The 4,806-nt window shown below is 38.2% G+C and overlaps 1 non-coding gene across 1 annotated transcript; it reads right to left on the minus strand.

The window, feature by feature from the left end:
* Positions 1-2,954: 2,954 nt before the first annotated feature.
* Positions 2,955-3,026, minus strand: TRNAN-AUU (transfer RNA asparagine (anticodon AUU)). The gene has a single exon. It is a non-coding gene; the product is annotated as a tRNA-Asn (tRNA).
* Between the last annotated feature and the right edge of the window lie 1,780 nt (positions 3,027-4,806).

A 4,806-nucleotide genomic window follows, 5' to 3' on the forward strand; every position in this document is an offset into this window, starting at 1 on the left:
ACTGAGCTTTAGTGATTTTTAATTGATTCTGAACTTTTCTGATCTGGTTTTTACTTCTACACCCCACCCCCTATTTATAATAAATTCGAGGGAAAATCGCAAATTGTGATTTTAGTTTGACATCTGTCAGGTCGGGATATATTTTCAGGAGTTTTTGGAACTTCGAAAGACCATAACTTCTTCGTTTGGATTCTAAATCGTACGCTGTCAGATCTGCTGGACTCCTTGTGGCAAGGAGAATCCAGTGAACCTAGTTACGTGCTTTGAATATGTGTATGCAATTTTGGTACGTTTTTGGCTCAAAGTTAAATTTGGTTAAATGCTGCGTAAAAACGGGCTTTTGGTGGTGACGTCAAAGGCGGGTGCCGTGTAAAAACGGGATTTGGTTTTAACTTCGGGACAAATTCATTTTTGGGAATATTTTCTGTTTTCGAAAACTAGAAGAGATCAAGAGAAAGAGAACAAGGGCCTTGGGTTCATCATAGGACCCATCCTTGCAACAACCTATCATTAGTACCACCTTGACAAAATTGGGTGTCTACATTGAGATAATCCGACGGCGTACTCGAGATTCTAGAGGCGTTCTCAATATGCTTGAACATGTGTTTGAACCCAGAAATTTTGGCAGCGTATTTGATATTCCAACGGCGTATTTAATATTCCAGCGGCGTACTCGAGATTCGAGCAGCGTACTTTTGAGACTCCGGCGGCGTACTCTATATTCCGGCGGTGTACTTGATATGTTTGAATATGTGTTTGAACCTAGAAATTCTGGCGGCGTATTTGATATTCCAGCGGCATATTCGAGATTCCGGCGGCGTACTCGATGGCTTGACTTGAAGGAGTTAATACACAAACCGAATACCAGCAACGTTCTAGGCAATCTTTAAAATTCGCACGCGCTTTATATAAGGGAAACAACATTTATACGTGATAATGGCAGCGTCAATTTGAACACGCCAGCGCTATCCCCTTTATTTGATGTGTGTAGAGATAAATCGTGGAGAGGAAGCGATGATAACTTGTACAATTCTGTCAGCGTCCCATGCATTAATGTGGAACGTTAAATGCATTAAATGCAGCCCATTTTCTCATAAGAAATACTAAAATAATGAAAAGGGGGCTGCAAATAGAATGACTGAGGTGTACCGCCTTGCATTAAGTACGAGGAGGCTATCTAAGCTCTCATTATGTCAAGAGGGCATTGGGGTCTTTTTTCCATCCGGTTTTGAAGAATCGTGCGTGTTTCGTCAAAGGTGCCCGCGTTCTATACTATGTTGCACTAAATGCCCATGTTCCTTACTTTTCTCAAGGATAAATATGAGTGGGTAGAAGTACAAGTGGGCCCTGTTTGTTTTAGATTAAAATTGTTCATCAAAATCCTCTCTCATCGGCTGATTCCAAACATCCAATTTGTGGATGTGAATATAGATGAATATAAACCTTGTTTAATTATTTTATCAACGTCTATTAAACGGATACAAACCGATTAAGGCTTTGTTTGTTTGAGATTATGACATCCGATGGTGAGCCTCCAAACTAATTATTGGACTCGAAATTACATTTAACTAGTTGCAGACCTGTGCATTGCACGGGAACGAAAAACAATGAAACACAGAATCCAAAAATAAAAAGATGACCTAGGAAAGTCTAACCTTCAAATAATCATTGCAGAAAGAGAGGCCTTCTGAGCAACTAACTTAGTGATCATTGAGAACACAAAACCCTGTAATCACAAGAATTATCATCAAATAAAAATAAGAATGCTAACGTTGACCTTCATATGCATGCGACCGTTTTGAAAATATAAACTAACTTGGGGAGGTTTGAGGATGAGATTTTGAGTAAGTCATTCCTTAAACATACTAAAAACCATTAAAAGAAGATTGAAAATGGCGACAGTTTTAATTTCCAATATAAAATAGGAATTGAAGAGAAATCTTACACGAATATTGCTTTTTTTCTTGTTAATCCAGAAGGTCCTCTTCCACCGTGTGGCCACTTTAAGATCCGCTTTTGAATATTGCTCGTTAAATAAATAGCAAAGTTGATATATTTTTTTGAACATTATAGGATTTCCTTATAAATAGTAAAGCTGATATTTTTCTAAGAATTCCTATGCATAACTTCATCCCATAAACAAATCCATCATAAAATCAATTAAAATGAAGTTTAAACCAAGCAAAACAGGGAATGATCATTGGAATTTGAATCTCAACAAAAACCCAGAGAAAAATGGGAAAAGCTCTTTAATCTAGGACATGCAGATATCCATGGACGAAATCCCCGACGACCATTTGCTTATCCAAGACAATGAATGTTTGATATTCCATACAGATGTTAATAGATTCATTTCTCAGAGAAAAACAATTAATCAACCAACATAAGATATGTAAGGAACAATCACTCAAGAGAACAAAAAATGGCTGTTGAAGTCGTGGGTCTTGTACTCTTATTATGGTTTTAACCTCTTTATTTCTTTCTTCGTTTTGGGAAGGGAAGAGACATGGAAGAGGATGTTTTTGCCATATATTCATTCTTTTCAGTTTTCACTGGACTTTCAAGAGACCACGTTTTGGGGCTGGAAAGTCCAAAAGTCTTGCCATCAATTTTGTAAATATAATTTGTATATATAAAAATGGAATACAGAGAGATTGCCTAATGGGCCACCCTACCATCTAATACAGATGAGAAATTAAAAGATCTCCTCTATAATTAGATTCACTCGCAGGTTTTTTTGGTGACCTATCATCTGAGCAAGCTGCTATTCCCTTCCATCATTCCTTAAGTCCATAGGGTTGATCCTGTAGAATCTGACCCATTTTCTCATTGAGCGAAGGGTACGAAATCAATCTGATTGATTTTTGGATCAAAAGTACTATGTGAAATCTTCGAGGTTTTCCCTCTTCCTCTATCCCTATCCCATAGGTACAGCATCAATAGAAAACCTTTTTCTCCCCAAGTAGGATTTGAACCTACGACCAGTCAGTTAATAGCCAACCGCTCTACCACCGAGCTACTGAGGAACAACGGGAGCTCTCGGTTTGACCAAGGGCTGATTCCTAAGGATTCATACCTTGCTTTCTACCTTTACAATCGGAATTGAAAACTAAAGAAAGATCTAGGGCCATCAACACCTATTTGGAACTATCCTAAGGAGATCTCAAATCCCTGGTTTTGAGTTCTTAGGATAAGCTGTCAAGCAAACGTTAGTATTGGCATGGAGCTAGCGATTCCCCCTGTAGCTATGGACTTCGGGACAGGGGTAAACTACTCTTTTACTAGAGTATCCTTTCTTAGTTCTAATTATTAGGTATTATTAGATTTCGAGTCCAATAATCGGTTTTGAGGCTCACCGCCTATTGTCATAATCTCAAACGAGCAGGGCCTAAAGTAGAAGTCCAACAATAAAAAACTCAAGTCTAATATTCAAAATGAACATGGCCTAAGAATACACTGATTATTAAAGCCAATAGTGTTTAGTTACGTATAAAATCAAAGAATTGGACATCATCTCAACTTTAACTTCATGGGATGCGAAACTGATCCACTACATGCTGGCATTTTATAGATAATGATGCATCGCTTCATGTAGTACCAATCTTTTTATGAATTAGATATTCAAATTCTCAAAATTTTATTCACTGATTCACCGTTAAAAATTCCTTGTTCCAGACCTTTATCTTTTAAGCCATAAAAGAAGCCCTTAGTTCTATCATTCTTCCAACACCGAACAAACAATTATGAACAGGTCGAGTCGGTTATAATTGGGTCGGGCCAGAAAAAATGGGTGTAATGGATAAAATTTCGAGTTTAGTTAGTTAAATTTCATGCTGTATCATGAAAAATTGGGCTGAATCATGCAAATTCGGGGGGGGGGGAGGAGGGGTCTAACAGATTGACTCGAGTCAAGAAAACTTAGGGTCGAGTCACAAAATATCAGGTCATGTTAGGAAAACATGGAGTTTAGTCGAATTTTGTACGATTCAATCCCATCTTTTCCCAACACAACCCGATATTTCCCAACTCGACTGGTCAATATTTACTGACTCTACCCCATCTTTTCCTAAAACCACCCGATATTTCCTCAGCTTGACCAATATCTGCTAAACCCGACCCCATACTTTCCTAACACGACCCAAAGTTTTTTGACTTTGACCCTATTTTCACCTGACTTGACTTGAAATCTCTACGATTCGCCCTCCTTTTCGGACATGATAATATTTTTCACCATCCGACACGGTTTCTTCCCAATTACAACTCGACCCGATATTTTCATAACTTGTTTTAATTTTTTGACCACATTGTTCACCGATTTCTTCCATATTTACTCCACATGGTTTCTTCGCCGATTTCTTCGAAGAGGAGGAGAAAAGTTAAGCGATATAACTTACCTTCCACACGCAGGGTTCTCACGTAGAACGTCGGTGCATGGGTTGCGGAAGATGGTGGTTGTCTCTACCACTCACGTGAACAACAAACACACACGCGGGACGAGTGAACAACAAACACACACACAGGACGAGCGGTTGTTTAGAGAAGATGAGGACAATGGAGGGAAATGAAGGTAAAATAGGCATACAAAAAAAATCTATTCGATGGCAAACAAGTCTGTTGGATTATACAACGCCATTCTTTAGTGTAAAGAGTGCAAACTACCACCCAACCGATATTTCAGAAATATAACACAATTGTTTACTAAGTTACATTGTGGCCATCTTTGGATTGTAGGAATTTTCTGGAAAAGTTTGGAAAGGAAAAATATTTCTAAAATCTTCTACTTGTTTTTACACATAAGCATAACCT

This window comes from Tasmannia lanceolata, unplaced genomic scaffold (genome assembly GCF_043159265.1).
Source record: "Tasmannia lanceolata isolate RefF3 unplaced genomic scaffold, GAP_Taslan_0.1 ptg000019l, whole genome shotgun sequence".
Taxonomy (NCBI): domain Eukaryota; kingdom Viridiplantae; phylum Streptophyta; class Magnoliopsida; order Canellales; family Winteraceae; genus Tasmannia; species Tasmannia lanceolata.